Raw genomic sequence first — 16,975 nt, forward strand, 5'->3', positions numbered from 1 at the left:
TTACGCTTTCTTTCCTTCTACGATACCATCAAGCGTAAAGGTTAATCCCCCACCACCACCACCTCCACCTCCACCACCACCACCACAATCTAAACTCAATTACACACACACCATTTAACACCACAACCAGCATCCCATTTCCGCCAAGCCATAAGCCACATAACACGCTCCAAGCCTCTAAAATACCTCCCATGAGACAAAAGCAGTAAGCCTCCGTAACTAACACCATAACACTCCCTCCCAAGTAACTACCCTCCTCCGCTTCCCCGAGTCTCCCGCTAACGTTAACTCCCCCGCTCACCACCACTCCTCACTCGCCTTCCGAACAGAACAGCTGGTCCAAAACACACGTTGATAAAATACCTCTGGCCGTCGTGGCTAATGAGTTCTCGGCGTGAGGCGAAGTATAAAAAATGGTGATGTACGGTTTCCCACTTCCCCCTTTCCCTCCTCCTCCTCCTCCTCCTCCTCCTCCTCCTCCTCCTCCTCCTCCTCCTCCTCCTCCTCCTCTTCTTCTTTCTCCTTATCCTTCTCCTCTTTTTCCTTCTGCCTCGCCTCCTCCTTCTCCTAGCCATTGTTTTTTGTCCTTTCTTTATTTTTTTCCTTCTTCTTTCTCTTCTCCTTTATGTTTCTCTAATTCCTCTTTCTCATTCCATATTTTCTTTGTTTTCCATCCTCCTGCTTCTTACGTTTCGCTTTTCTTAATGTCTTTTTTTCTATTCTTGTTTCTTTCTTTTCTGTTTCGTTTCTCTCTCTCTCTCTCTCTCTCTCTCTCTCTCTCTCTCTCTCTCTCTCTCTCTCTCTCTCTCTCTCTCTCTCTCTCTCTCTCTCTCTCTCTCTCTCTCAGCAGTCGTTCTAATGGTATTGTTGGAGGAAGGAGAGGGAGGAAGAGATGGTGGTGATGGTGGTGGTCTTGTTGGGGAGGAAGGCAAGTAAGGGAGTTTTATGCCTTGTTCAACACATTATCGCGTGCACTAAACACCGCTCTGAGTGTTGCCTGCGCGATGGAGTAGGACGCAAATAGCCTGGTTTGTTACTCCACTGAATTTCCTTGTCCCACCAGCGCTGCCTGAGACTATTTCGATTGTAAATTTGTATGTGTGTGTGTGTGTGTGTGTGTGTGTGTGTGTGTGTGTGTGTTAAGTGTGGTAAGTTTCGTGCGGGTGTTTATCAAAATTATGCGGTAGCCTCGTTAACTAAAGCCAACCAGGGAGGTAGTGTGTGTGTGTGTGTGTGTGTGTGTGTGTGTGTGTGTGTGTGTGTGTGTGTGTGTGTGCGTGCATACTACATCCGTACATTCATCCATTTTGCTCCTTCCTCTGGTATTGGGTTTAGGGAATGTATTGAATTGCACGTGCATGTGTGTGTGTGTGTGTGTGTGTGTGTGTGTGTGTGTGTGTGTGTGTGTGTGTGTGTGTGTGTAAAAGTTTTATTATATATTATATTATACTTTTTGGTGATCTTATTTGAATTCCTTTTGGTTTATAGAGGAAATTTTATATATTTTGTGTTTTTATTATGCTTTACAGGACAGAGAGAGAGAGAGAGAGAGAGAGAGAGAGAGAGAGGAGTTGGTGCATTTCAGTTCAAAAATGTTCACCTCAAAACTACAACATAATATTTAGTAACAGCGTTAGAGACAAGGCAAAAAAAACTACACCAAGTTTTGAGAAAGAAACAGTGCACGGGATAAGGAAGTAAGATTCGTGCACCTTTAGAGAGAGAGAGAGAGAGAGAGAGAGTGAGAGAGAGTGTGTATGTGTGTGTGTGTGTATGGAGAGAGATAAAAAGCGTCCTTATCTGCGTCTGTGTGGGGGTTTATATGTGTAGGTAATGAAGAAAGACAAGAACACACACACACACACACACACACACACACACACACACACACACACACACACACACACACACACACACACACACACACACACACACAGACCACCACCACCACCAACCAACCAGCCAACCAACCATCTTCTCTCCTCTCTTCTTCTTCTCTGCTCCCTTTAAGAAATGAATCCACAAGTTCCATAAGTCCTGAGGATATAGAGGAATTAAGTCTCGTTATCTTTTCTACCATCCTTTCCTACCTCCTTACACACACACACACACACACACACACACACACACACACACACACACACACACACACACACACACACACACACACACACACACACACACACGTCTTCTAGCCATCTACGGAGTCAGCAGCAAGGTTCAACTGACGCTTACATTCATGGTACAGAAACCCTTGCCTTAGTCTTGCTTCTCCCGCCGCCTTGGTCGTTCCAGACTGCCGATAGTGCGAGGTAGTAAAAGCTTCTGTACAAATCTGCCGCCGTAAACTTGAGAACGTGGAGGACAGTGCGTTGCTATTGGGTCTTCTGTGTGTGTGTGTGTGTGTGTGTGTACTGTCTTTGTCTTGACGCATAGGTGGTGATAGCGTGTTAGTAAATGGAGGTTTTGTACCGTGATGTGTGTGTGTGTGTGTGTGTGTGTGTGTGTGTGTGTGTGTGTGTGTGTGTGTGTTGTACTAATTTTTCCTTGTCTCAGCACAATGGTATAGCAGTGACGTGTTAGTTGACGTAAGCTCTTTTTCTTCATTTTCTCTCATTCCTTGTACTTTGTCTCTCTACGCTGTGCATTCTAGAAGTATACAGTTCTATTATAGTTGTATTTCAAGTAGAGATGTACCGATGCATCGGTATCGGTATCGAAATCAGCGGTATCGGCCCATTTTTGGGTATCGGTATCGGTATCGGCTTATTTTATGCCGATACTTTCGATACCTAAAAGGAATTTACTACTTAGTGATATATTCGATATAAGATATTGATGATACCAAATTAATATAATACGGCGTATTAAGTTTCCGTGGTGATTACTGTATATCATAGAATACTGTTTTCTGTGGTAATAAGCCACAACCTAGAAATTTTGAATAAACTAAACTGTTTTCTATTAATTGAAAATGTTAGGTGAAATCTCATGTTTCTGAATTGGTCTACTAATATCTAATTAATTAATATCAAAGGATGTCTGATTTAATTAAAGAGAAACGTACACAACAAAATGAGTTTCTTTTGCTAATATTTTGTGTCTGTCTTACAATTTTAATAATTTAAAAAATATTTTTGATCGCCAAAATATCGTCAATAAAAAGTTAATAATGAAAATGCACAAGACCAAATGGTCGGTAAAGGAGTAAGAAGTAAGAATTTAAAATAACTGACAAGAATCAGAAGACTGAGAAGATATTCATTCCAATTACTAAGTAATTTGCCTTTGCAAATGGCTTCTAGAATTGCTCCTATTTCACAAACGTTCTCAGAAGGACTTACAGCATTCCCCAAAACAAAGCCTCCCATCTGATAACGCTCGCCGTCCACCAACTCATCCTGGTGTCCAGTGCAGTAATCACTATAAGTAGTAGTATCGGTATCGGCGGTATCGGAATCGGTAGTAGTATCGGTATCGGCCAAATTAGGTGGTATCGGTATCGGTATCGGAATCGGCCAAAATTTTGGTATCGGTACATCTGTAATTTCAAGGCCAGTTCCTCAATCAATCAATTAATCGTTAACACACAATTAGAACCTTCCTTTATAAATAGTTCAAGTCATTGGAAGGACGATGTTATTATAGTCACTGTTGTTAATTGAGAAAGTTATGAATGTTCTCCTGCCTTTACATTCTCATAGCTTCAGTGTTTATGGTAATGTAGATTTGATTGCGTTTCTTTTCCAACTAAAGGTAGAACACGTGCTGCAGTGTGTGGTTCCTTATTTCTGCTTGTTACGTTGTTAACTGAGAAAGTTATGAATGTTCTCCTGCCTTTACATTCTCATAGCTTCAGTATTTAGGTTAATGGTGATTTGATAGCTATTCTTTTCCAACTAAATGTAGAATGTTGTAATTCAAACACGTGGTGCAGTTTATGAGGGGGGTGTTCTTCAATTCATGCCTTATGTTTCAGCTTGCTATTATCCTTTCTATTAGTTTGGCTGGGTTAATAATCAGTGAATCCCGGGCCATTGATTATAAGCTCTTTGTTTCATTAGGTTTCGGTCTGATTACATTGAAAAAACTCCGATATATTAGCCTGCCATTCACCGCCATTGTCTTGTGCATGATGAACACTGAAAGGACAAAAACCTTCTCATTATTTCTTTTTCCTGGAATATCTTGTGCATGGAATTGACTTTTTTTCTTTTGTACATTCTTCGTGTCTCCTTTCCTGTGTGTCTCGTTTCTATCCTTCATTCTTTCCTTCATTATTTCTTGTTTTTTTTTTTTTTTCCTTTTCTTGTTTTTCCTTTTTTTTTCTTCTCATTTTTGTATGTGCCTCGCTTCTATTCTTCCTTCTTTCCTTCCTTATTTCTTGTTTTCTTCCTTTTCTTTCTGTATTCCTTTCCTTCCTTTTTTCTTTCTTCCTTCCTTCCTTCATCCACTTAATGTCTTTTTCTTTTCCTTTATTATTTCATTCATTGTTTCTTTTTTTCAAGTTTATTTTCCAGATTATTTTTCGATTTTCGTCTTTTCTTTGTATTTTCTCTTTCATGATTTTACTTCCTTCCTTCCTTCTTGTTTTATTTTATTCATCCTTTGCCATCTTTCTATTATGATTTCCTTCCCTCTTTACTCTCTCTCTCTCTCTCTCTCTCTCTCTCTCTCTCTCTCTCTCTCTCTCTCTCTCTCTCTCTCTCTCTCTCTGGAGCTCCTGCCGCTCCGCCAGAAAACATTACTACCATCTAATCAATCAATCGGCCAATTTTTCCTCCTCTCACACACTCTCGCTTCTCTTTCTCCCTCGTGACCTCTCGCCTCTCTCATCCCTGATTTCTCTCAACCTTATTTCACCTTTCCAACTTATTTTCTCCATTATTTCCCCTTCCAGCCGTGACCTGTCTTGCCCTGGATGCTATTAACCTTTGTCCCTATCAGCCCCTCTTATCCTTGTTTCCTTTCCACCAATCCTAATCTCTCCCATTGTTCCTTGGTTTCCTTTCTCCCACTAACTCACTCCGCCTTGTGTTTCCTCTTCGTGACTCAGACCTCTCCCATCCTGGCGTGCTCCAAGGCGTCCTTCAGAACAATTCCTGTCGCCTCTCATCTCCGTTATCAGCCGCTGAAATGCTGCTCCCTTCCTTCCTGCCTATCTTTCAGCTTGGCAGATTTTGAAAGACTGAAGGGAAGATGTGTGTGTGTGTGTGTGTGTGTGTGTGTGTGTGTGTGTGTGTGTGTGTGTGTGTGTGTGTGTGTGTGTGTGGTGTTTGGTGTGTGGTGTACCTTTCGTCTCTTTCTCTGTCTTTGTCTCTGTCTGTTCTCTCTCTGTTCTCTCTCTCTCTCTCTCTCTCTCTCTCTCTCTCTCTCTCTCTCTCTCTCTCTCTCTCTCTCTCTCTCTCTCTCTCTCTCTCTCTCTCTCTCTCCTTCCTCTCTTTCTCTAAACTTTCTCATCATCTATTCTTCCTCCTATCTGACATCCTGCTTCTCTCTATCCATATTCCATTTACTCTATTCTCTTTTCCTTCTCCTTCCTTATTTTACTTCCTGGATTTCATTTTATATTCACTTTCTATATATTTTTCTTCACCATATCCTCCGTTTCCACGCCCGTACCTTCATTATCCTTATCCTCGGCCATTTTTACCTTCACCGTCTCTATCCTGGCCCGGACACTCCCTCCCTGTCTCGCAAATCCCGTCCGATACTACAACTTCTGCGACAAAGTTCCAAGCCTTATCAGAACTTGCCGTGCTGTCGAGAGCTTCCAGTTATAACCACGTGTCTTGGGGCTAATGGGACGTGGGATGGAGAACGTTGACTCTGGTCGTGGTAGTGGTGGTCTAGTAGTGATAGTAGTAGTGTTGGTGGTTGTAGTGTTGGTAGTGGTAGTAGTTGTACTGGTGGTGGTGGTAGTGTAGTAGTAGTGGTGGTAGTAGTAGTAGTAGTAGTAGTAGTGGTAGTAGTAGTAGTAGTAGTAGTAGTAGTAGTAGTAGTAGTAGTAGTAGTAATAGTAGTAGTAGTGTTGAGTGGCAGTGGTGGTGGTGATAAAATTCTTGGTAGAGAGTTACTGGTAGTAGTTTCTGTTGCTGTAGTAGTAGTAGTAGTAGTTGTTGTTGTTGTTGTTGTTGTTGTTGTTGTTGTTGTTGTTGTTGTTGTTGTTGTTGTTATTGTTGTAGATGTAGTAGCAATAGTCGTAGTTATTGTTCATGTTTTTACTTAAAGCAGCAGCAGCAGTAGTAGTAGTAGTAGTAGTAGTAGTAGTAGTAGTAGTAGTAGTAGTAGTAGTAGTAGTAGAAAAAGTAGTCCTTATAGCACTACTAACATTACCAGTACTTTTATCAATATAAACAAGAACTGATACAACGACACCAATCATAACTCTACACTCTTCTATGTCTGAGAACCTTGGCCTCTTCTCCCATTGATCGCTGTTACCTGCGTTAATTCTCCGTACCCTCAGCAACTCTCCCTCCACACTCCTTCAAACATCTGGCCGCCGCGCCGCCCTCACCTGAATTTTTGAGGCAAGGGAAGAAGGAAAAACTCTCAATCCGCTTTCCTTTCCTGCGTAAGCCCTTTCCCCTTGCGAGTTTAACCTCTACGAATAGAAGTGGCTGAAGTAGTTGTAGTAATAGTAGTAGTGGTGGTAGTGGTCGTGGTAATATTAGTAACACCAATAGTAGTAGTAGTAGTAGTAGTAGTAGTAGTAGTAGAAGTAGTAGTAGCAGTAGTAATAGTAGAAGTATAGTAGTTTTTGTTGAGAAAACGCTGTATTTTCATTACTGAACAAAAGGACCACTAAAATATGAACTATAAGATGTGTGTGTGTGTGTGTGTGTGTGTGTGTGTGTGTGTGTGTGTGTGTGTGTGTGTATGAAATAGTTTGCTTTGATTTAGGCGTTTCATGCGCTCGTTTGTATAAATAAACGTTTTACATATGCGTTTCATGTTTTATTCTGTTTCAAGCCGTTTACAAGTTCTTATAGAAAGCATTTTGATGGACCAGACCTTCCAAGACCTCCTGTAACTGTAATATTTGGTTGTAGTCAATAAATATCCATCTATCTGTGTGTGTGTGTGTGTGTGTGTGTGTGTGTGTGTGTGTGTGTGTGTGTGTGTGTGTGTGTGTGTGTGTGTGTGTGTGTGTGTTCAAGCAACTTAGGGACGTCACTTACGCCTTGTCGATACATCACGTTAGTCCATAAATACACAAAAGCAAACATGTTTCAAATCAGGGACGACATGAATGCAAACACACACACACACACACACACACACACACACACACACACACACACACACACACACACACACACACACACACACACACACACGGAAGAACAACAACACAGGAGAGAGAGAGAGAGAGAGAGAGAGAGAGAGAGAGAGAGAGAGAGAGAGAGAGAGAGAGAGAGAGAGAGAGAGAGAGAGAGAGAGAGAGAGAGAGAGAGAGACAGACAGACACACAGACACATAGACGGGCACACACACAGACAGAAAAAAAAAAATCATCCACGCCCTTTTCTCTTTCATCTAATTCACAACATTTCCCTTTTTTATCCTCTTATCCTTTTTATCCCTCTTTTACTTTTGCCCTTTTTATTTTCATACACGGTTGGCAAAACTTATAACGAGGACGAGGTAATCAAAGGAAACTCTCTCACACACACACACACACACACACACACACACACACACACACACACACACACACACACACACACACGGTCGCCAGAGGGAAGAGAATCAGTGAAGGAGTTTCGCTCGTGGAGTTGTTAGCGAGTTGGCATCCTCAACATTGCCGCTCAGTATTCGTTTATGCTTAGAGGAGAAAAAAGTGACGGATGACGAAAGTTGGCCTGCGTGAGTCGTGTATCATTTCGCTCACGAGTTAATGAGCGGGAGAGAGGAATGGTAAAGGGGTGGTGGTGGTGATGGTGGTGGTGGTGGTGGTGGGTTTGATGTTCTTGTTTTCTCTGTCTCTGGGTCTTTCTGTATCTCTCTGTCTGTCTCTTTCTCTTTCTCTTTCTCTTTCTCTTTCTCTTCTCTTTCTCTTCTCTTCTCTTTCTTCTCTTCTCTTCTCTCTCTTCTCTCTCTCTCTCTCTCTCTCTCTCTCTCTCTCTCTCTCTCTCCTCTCTCTCCTCTCTCTCCTCTCTCTCTCTCTCTCTCTCTCTCTCTCTCTCTCTCTCTCTCTCTCTCTCTCTCTCTCTCTCTCTCTCTCTCTCTCTCTCACACACACACACACACACACACACACACACACACACACACACACACACACACACACACACACACACACACGTTTCAATTATTTCAACGCTAAATAAAACAATGTCTCGTTTTTTGTCTGTTTCTTCACTCTCTTCATATTCTTTTTTACTCCTTAGCTTCTATTCTTTTATCGTATCTTTCTTTCCATTTCCTTAATTTTTCTTTCCTTCCTTCCCTTATTCATTATTCGCTCAGTTTTTCTTCCTTTATACCCTTCCCCTTCCTTCCTCCTTTCCTCCTTTGCCTGCCGTCTCGCCTTTTTACTTGCATGTTTCCTTTCGTAATTATTCTCATTCTCTCTCCTTCCTTCCTTCTTTCATTCATTTATTCATTCCTTCATTCATTTCTTCATTAATTCCTTCCGTCCTTTACTCACCATCGTTCCTCCCTTCCTTCTTTCCCTCATATCCTTCCATTTTTTTGTTTCTTCCCTTCTTCATTATATCCTTCCTTCCTTCCCTTTCTTCCCTTCGAGACAAGAAAAACAGCATCTAAAACGATCAAAATCACAGAGAAAGACAAACACGTGTCACTATTAAGTATTTTTTACAGCTAATATACAAGAACTATTAGATAAACACAATACGCTGCTTGTTTTTTCCTCTGTGTCTGTATCAACCATCACTAGAATTAGGTCTGTCGGGTAGTGGCAGTGCTTTCAGTCTATCCCGGTGCATCAAAACAATGCTGAATCATACACCCAACATTTCCATAACTATAATGCACGTGTGACAGAGAGAGAGAGAGAGAGAGAGAGAGCGTATCAGTGAATTCTCATTTTCTTTTTCCATATTCCTTTATTCTTTTCTTATTACCTTCGTTACCTTGTTTTTTTCCGCTCCTCCTTTTTTCCTTACGAACGTGAGATGCAAGGAATGTGAAATGAATGTCGAAAAGAAGGAATGATGATTATAAACAGAGAGAGAGAGAGAGAGAGAGGGAGAAGGAGAGAGTGAGATTAGGAGGGGAGGCAGTTGGGAAAGGGACGCTGGGGTGAAGTGGAGGGCATGGAGGTGGGACGGATGAAAATAGAATGAAAATAATAGGTATATACGAACTGCGCATGGAAAGTATTGTGGCGGAGACAGATGGCCAGTTTAAGTATGGCAGAAATATTAGCAGTAAAGGTCTCTGTTGTGGTGGTGGTGATGGTGGTGGTGAAAATCGTGGTTAATTGTTCAAGATTAGTAGTACAAAAGTTTTAGTGGTGATGTTGTTAATGGTGTTAATGATGGTGATACATCCAGTAGGTAATGGTGTTTTTTTATCCTATTAATGGCTGTGGTGTTGATTGTGGTGGTGGTGGTAGTTAGTGCTTTATTGTTGTTAGTGGTGGTGGCGGTGGTGGTCGTGTTGCTGGTGGTGGTGATAGCGGTTGTGTACATTATGACCTGTGTTTCCTCTTCTTCGTTATGTGTTGGCTGTTGCATTTCAAAGATCGGTGTTGCGTGGGTGGGTGTTGATGTGACAGTAAGTGGTGTTGTCAAAGATAAATGAATCTGCAACTCAAATTATTTTAGCGGTGGTGTTGACGGTCGTGTTGGTGGCAATGGTAATGGTGTTGGCAGTGATGTTGATGTTGAAGCTAATGGTGGTGATGATGGTGGTGGAGGACGGGGTGGTGGTGGTGGTGGTGGTGGTGGGTGGAGGAAAATAATAATATCCAGTGCTGTGATATGATTGATAAAATGAAGTAAAGAAAATTAAATCCATTTTGGTGCTAAACATTTTATAGACGACAATGTGGTGGCAGTGATTATACGAAGGCTTTGATGGTGGTGGTAACATTAATAGTAGTAGTAGTAATAGTAGTAGTAGTAGTAGTAGTAGTAGTAGTAGTAGTAGTTTTTATTGTTGTTGTTGCTGTTCTACTTAATTCTTCTACTCTTTTTGGACTGTCATCTTGATTTAGCATTTTTTTACTTTTTTGTTGGCCATACCTAGTGCCCCTCTTACATAAACGATAGTAGTAATAGTAGCAGTAGTAGTAGTAGTAATAGTAGCAGTAGTAGTAGTAATGACAGTAGCAGTAGTAGTATTTGAAGTGGTAGTAGCAGCAGGACTAGCAGAAGTACTAGAAGTGATAGTAGTAGTAGTAGTAGTAGTAGTAGTAGCAGTAGTACCAGTAGTAATAGGAATAGTGGTGATGATAATAATGGTAATAGAGGGCATCATCTACCACCACCACCACCACCACCACCACCACTACTACCTTTTCCTCTTATTCCTCTCCCTAATTTAACTGGAGAGCTTGTCATTCCTCAAGCTTTCACGGCATCGATTGAGAAAGGTCCATGTTTTAATCTGGAACTCCCGCCTTTCCTTCAGATCACGACGCGCTGCTAAGAAGAAATTCCATCTGTCTCTTAACACAGCGTATAATAATTGCAAGGTTTGGGGGATTTGTTGATAATTTTTTGTGTATGTAAAGTTCATTTGGTGTATTAGATTTTTTTTTTTTTTTTTTTTTTTTTGTCCGTTTACCTGCCAAGTGTCATCCCGTGATTGTTTTTTTCTGCCTGTCTGTCTGTCCATCGATTTGTATATATATTTTTTTTCATGGCTGTCTGTCTGTCTATCTGTCGATCTATATTGATTTTTTTTCTGTCTGTTTGTCTCTAGATTAGTATTTTTTTTCTTCCCTGTCTGTCTGTCTGTCCGTCGATTTGCATTCATGTTTTTCTGCGTGTCTGTCTGTCCGTCGATCTGTATCTATATTTTTTCTATATTTCTGTCTTTCTGTCTGTCCGTCGATCTATATTCATGTTTTTCTGCCTGTCTGTCTGTCCGTCGATCTCTATTTATGTTTTTCTGCCTGCCTGTCTGTCTGTCGATCTGTATTTATGTATATTTGTATATATGCATGTATGTCTGTGTCTGTCTGCCTCTATGTTCACTACTATACTTCACCCATCTATCTATCTATTTATCTAACTTCCTATCTATCTACACTCTCGCCTACATACTTATCTATCTCTATATGCAACTCTCTCTCTCTCTCTCTCTCTCTCTCTCTCTCTCTCTCTCTCTCTCTCTCTCTCTCTCTCTCTCTCTCTCTCTCTCTCTCTCTCTCTCTCTCTCTCTCTCTCTCTCTCTCTCTCTCTCTCTCATCTACATATGCATCTATCAGTCAGTCTATACAGTTACACAATTCTAATATTTCACCTTCCCGATTTATATTTATAGTTTTCCAATTCAATTATCGAGACCTAAGTTTACCCAATCAAAACTCGTCAGTCTCCGTCCCTTTTTTTTTTATATCCTATGTAAACCACCCCCTGCTCGTCCGCGTCGCTTCGTGAGAATGAGCGAGGGTACAAGCAGGCGGGCGGGTGTGCGGGCTGGCTGGCTGGCTGGCTGGCGGGTATTGCTGGGGATGGTGGGGCTGGCGGGGATATCGGGTGGGCGGGCGGGCGGGCAAACCAAACACCTCACAGGAAAAGACAGACGGATCTAAAAGACTACTATCAATTTGCAGTGAAGAATTGTCGAGATTAGTGTCTTACGTCCAATATTCCTTCCCGCCTACCTCCGCGCAGTCTCTCTCTCTCTCTCTCTCTCTCTCTCTCTCTCTCTCTCTCTCTCTCTCTCTCTCTCTCTCTCTCTCTCTCTCTCTCTGTTGGTTCTCGTTTTGGGAAAAATTTATTATAATCAAATGCCGGTAAGGAGGAGGAGGGAGGAGGAGGAGGAGGACCAATATTTGTCGTGCTGATCAGACGAGGGAAACAAGAAGTAAGGAAACACAACCCTCACCCAATTAGGACATTTCCCGTTAATTAATTGGACGGGACAGAGTCAAAGGGAGCTAATAAGGATCCTGGCGCCTTGATCCTGCTCCACCTCCGATCTTTAGGTCAATTTTTCTAGTCTGAGCTATCTAGTAGAGATCCAGGAAAGTTTGACGCCAGAACCATGGAGAAGAAAAGAAAGGTGGGAGTGATGCGCTAGTGGTAGTAGTAGTTGTAGTAGTAGTAGTAGGAGGAGGAGGAGGAGGAGGAGGAATGATAGTATTAGTAATTGTAGTAGTAGTAGTAGTAGTAGTAGTAGTAGTAGTAGTAGTAGTAGTAGTAGTGGTGGTGGTAGTACTAGAAGTAGTAATAGGAGGAATAATAGAAGTAGTAAATGAATTAGTAGTAATAGTGGACCAATAGTAGTAGTAGCAGTAGTAGTAGTAGTAGTAGCAGTAGCAGTGGACCAGTGGTAGTAGTAGTAGTAGTAGTAGTAGTAGTAGTAGTAGTAGTAGTAGTAGTAGTAGTAGTAGTAGTAATAGTAGTTGTAGTTGTAGTGGAACAGTAGTAGTAGTAGTAGTAGTAGCAGTAGCAGTAGAAGGAATAAAAATAGTAGTAATTGTAGTAGAAGTAGCAGTATTAGTGTTAGAAGTATTAATTGCAGTAGTAATAAATGTTACAATGATGATGTTAATCCCTTCAGTACTGTGACACATTTTTACCTTGAAATTTGCCTACGATTAGACCATTTTAATGACATTAGAAAGGGTCTATGGAGGTTAGAAGATTAATGGCCAGAGTCTTTAATATTTTAATCCTCCCTTTGAGTTTCTGAAGCTGTATAAAATCACCAAATAGTAAGCAGAGTGAATATGGAAACGCGTCATGATACTGAAGGGATAAAAGAAAATACTGATTAATAGATGGACGGAAAGGATGAAAGGAGTGAGAGAAAAGGTAACAGAAGGAGGAAGAGATCATAGTTACTCGTATGTAGGAAAGTGAAAAGAGGAGAGGAAAAGTTAATAAATAGAGGAAGAGATCAATTAATTCAGGAAAGGGAGAAAAGAGGGAGAGAAAAAATATAATTGAAGAAGGAAGAGGTCACAGTTATAGAGGAAAAGGAGAAAAGTAAGAAAAAAATGTAATAAAAGGAGGAAGAGCTCACAATTATGGATAAATATTGAAAGCATGATAGAAGGAATAATAATGATAATAAGGAAAGTCTAGTGAATGTTGTCTGATAAGGAAGATCAAATAGTAAAGACAGGATAGGAATAGGAAAGAAGAAGTGGAGGAGTGAAAAAAAAATATACTTAACAGAGGAAAAAAAGCGAGGAAAAATCAAATAAGAATAAAAACTACAATGAAATAAAGAAAATGGTTAATGAGAAGAGGAAAAAAGAAAGGACTAATGAGACAAGAAAATATATAGATAAACAAAATGAAATAAAATAAAAATACAATAGAAAAATAAAGAAAACAAAAGAGAAGGAAAGGAGGAGCAAGTAATATGTGCAGAGCGAAAGGTGGGGAAGGAGGAAGTGGAAATAAAGAAGGGAATCTTGAAAAACAGAGAGGTTAGAATTCTGGGAGGGAAGGAGATGATGGGAGGGAGAAAAGGAATGTTGGGCAAGAGAGAATGAAAGAATTTTGGAAGAGGGAGGAAGAGAAGGAGGAAGAGAAAAAAGGAAGGACGAAGGGAAAAGATGAAAGTAGTAAGGAAAGGAGGGGATAGGAGGAAAAGTATGAAAGAAATGAGAAAATAGAAAAGAAATGTATGCTTAGAGAGAGAGAGAGAGAGAGAGAGAGAGAGAGAGAGAGAGAGAAAGGGAGGGAGGGAGAAAGGGAAATTAAATGAAACGAAACCAAGGAAAATTTACATCTTATAAAATTCTCAAGTTCCACACACGCGTCCTGCGAAGGTGCGTTGATGCTGACACCCTCTCTCTCTCTCTCTCGTGCGGTCTCTGACGCAGCCCTGCCAGATGTGGCACTCTCTCTCTCTCTCTCTCTCTCTCTCTCTCTCTCTCTCTCTCTCTCTCTCTCTCTCTCTCTCTCTCTCCACAGGCAGGGACTCTCTCACACACACACACACACACACACACACACACACACACACACACACACACTCACGGCCCGGTAGCTCAGTGGTTAGAGCGCTGGTTTCGCAAGCCAGATGACCGGGGTTCGATTCCCCGGCCGGGTGGAGATATTTGGGTGTGTCTCCTTTCACGTGTAGCCCCTGTTAACCTAGCAGCGAGTAGGTACGAGATGTAAATCGAGGAGTTGTGACCTTGTTGTCCCGGTGTGTGGTGTGTGCCTGGTCTCAGGCCTATCCCAAGATCGGAAACAATGAGCTCTGAACTCGTTCCGTAGGGTAACGTCTGGCTGTCTCATCAGAGACTGCAGCAGATCAAACAAACAGTGAATTACACACACACACACACACACACACACACACAGTTTATAATCATCCCTTCTTCTCGACATTCAGTTCACATTCCTTGCATTTCACTTTAGGAAGGAAGGAAGAGCAAAAAAACAACAACAAATAAAACAACAAAGCGAAGGTAATAAGAAAAGAAAAGAATAAAAGAATAAAGAAAAGAAAATGAGAATTCACTGATACGCTCTGGAAAGGAAGTAATGAAAATACCGACGCTCTAAAAAAAGTGAAATTAACTTTTTTTTTTTTTTTGTAATGAGAGGAAAATATTTAAGGTGTTTCTGGAGAGGAATGTTAAAAGTTGTTGCCATGTTAGGATTATCAAATAAACATGTATTAAAATTGACCACCACTCTCCCCTCCCACCCACCAAGTAAAGGACGATTAATATACAAGTTAAACACGTGAGAAATAAAAAAAAATAGGAAAAAAAATCATGGAAACACAAGCCAAGATTTGAATTTTGTCATTAATTGCATCACCAAATAAAAGTAAATAAATAAATAATAAAATTCTAAAAAATATAAAAAAGATGACCGTGAATACCAATTAATTTTATTTCCTTATTTTTATTCAACGAAATAAAAAGAAAATAAATAAATGACCAAAAAACAGTAAAAATGAAACAAATAATAAGACATCGTAAACACCAACACATTAATTCTCCTTATTTTTACTTCACGAAATAAAAATGAATAAATAAATAACGGAAATAATAAAAAAAAACTAAATAAAATAAGACATCGTGGACACCAACTTATTATCTTTTCCTTATTTTTTACTCCACAATGTTTTATTTTTTATTTTTGAAAAGTTTAAAAAATATTGGAATTTCATGTCTTCAGGAAAGTTCTATTTTTTTTTGGTTGATGTTTATTTTAAAGAGTGAAATTGTTAAACAGCAAAATAAAAAAAAAAAAGAGACATCGTAAACACAAGCACTTTTTTTTTCTCTTATTTTTACTACAAACTCCAATATTTTTCCTTTATTTTTACTCCAAACTCCAATGTTTTTCCTTAATTTTACTCCAAACTCCAATATTTTTCCCTTACTTTTACTCCAAATTCCAATATTTGTCCTTATTTTTAATCTAAACTCAAATATTTGTCCTTATTTTTACTCCAAACTCCAATATTTGTCCTTATTTTTACTCCACACTCCTTTATTTTCCCTTATCTTTACTCCACACTCCATTATCTGTCCTTATTTTTACTCCAAACTCCAATATTTGTCCTTATTTTTACTCCACACTCCAATATTTGTCATTATTTTCATTCCAAACTCCAATATTTGTCCTTATTTATACTCCAAACTCCAATATTTTCCCTTATTTTTAATCCAAACTCCAATATTTGTCCTTATTTATACTCCACACTCCATTATTTGTCCTTATTTTTACTCCACACACGCAAAAAGAAGTTGCAGAAGAAGAAAATGCAACTTTGCCATTATTTTATTCTCTTTACCAGGAACACTTAAATAAATAAATAAGGAAATGCCACCTTGACATTAACTTTTTTCTCTTTTACCTAGAAGACTTAAATAAATAAAGAAGAAAATAGAACCTTGACATTATTTTTTCCCTTTACCAGAAAGACTTAAATAAATAAAGAAGGAAATAGAACCTTGACATTAAATAAATAAACGCATCCCAGAAGAGCCTTTTGTTTGGAGGTCATTGTGAAATTGTTGGAAATTTTGAAAAATGGCCTTTTGTATGAAACATTCCCTGAGAGAGAGAGAGAGAGAGAGAGAGAGAGAGAGAGAGAGAGAGAGAGAGAGAGAGAGAAGACAGGCACATAGAGAATACGACACAGCCAGTAAAATAAAGAAAGGCCAATAGAGAGAGAGAGAGAGAGAGAGAGAGAGAGAGAGAGAGAGAGAGAGAGAGAGAGAGAGAGAGTAGAAGGATGGAAGACAAAGGAACTGGAGACAGAAAAGATGGAAATGAAGAGGAGTGAAAGAGGAGGAGGAAGAGAGAAGAAAAAAAGGGAATGAATGGAGAGAAGGGAATATTGGGATGGAGGTCAGTTTGTGGCTGGAGGAGGAGGAGGAGGAGGAGGAGGCCAGATAGAGCAAGGTCATCATTGTGTGGCCTCACGTCTCAGTCTTACCAGGCAGTTTGACCTTCTTAACTTCGGTAGTGGTGATGCATAAAGGTGTAACGAGGAGGAGGAAGAGGGCAAGGAGGAGGAGGACAAGGAGAAGAAGGAGGAGGAGGAGACGGAAATACGTACACTTGTCAGGAAAGGGAGAGGAATGAGGAAGACTTAGGAGGATCAAGGAAGGGTAGAAGGATGAGAAGCGAGAGAGTGAAGATAAAATGACACCCGTTAGTGATGAAGAATGAGATAGTGGTGGTGGTGGTGGTTGTGGCTGTAGTGGACGTGATAGTAGTGGTGGTCGTGGTAGTAATGGTGGTAGTGGTGGTGAATGCCAGTGTTTGTGGTGTGGAATTAACGTCGGGGAAAGCTAGGTGGAAAAATAGTGGCTAAAAGATGTGGAGAGGCTGTTATT

At 40.3% G+C, this 16,975-nt stretch overlaps 1 protein-coding gene, 1 long non-coding RNA gene and 1 other non-coding gene across 3 annotated transcripts in view; 2 read left to right on the top strand and 1 right to left on the bottom strand.

The window, feature by feature from the left end:
* LOC123505213 (alpha-2A adrenergic receptor-like) overlaps nt 1–16,975 on the bottom strand; it is a 553,609-nt gene that overhangs the window by 430,442 nt on the left and 106,192 nt on the right. The gene's annotated exons all lie outside the window — the stretch shown is intronic.
* The window catches only part of LOC123505215, a 557,956-nt gene that overhangs the window by 215,354 nt on the left and 325,627 nt on the right, over nt 1–16,975 (top strand). The window lies entirely within an intron of this gene.
* Nucleotides 14,145–14,218, top strand: Trnaa-cgc. The gene has a single exon. It is a non-coding gene; the product is annotated as a tRNA-Ala (tRNA).

Source organism: Portunus trituberculatus, chromosome 17 (assembly GCF_017591435.1).
Source record: "Portunus trituberculatus isolate SZX2019 chromosome 17, ASM1759143v1, whole genome shotgun sequence".
Lineage (NCBI taxonomy): Eukaryota > Metazoa > Arthropoda > Malacostraca > Decapoda > Portunidae > Portunus > Portunus trituberculatus.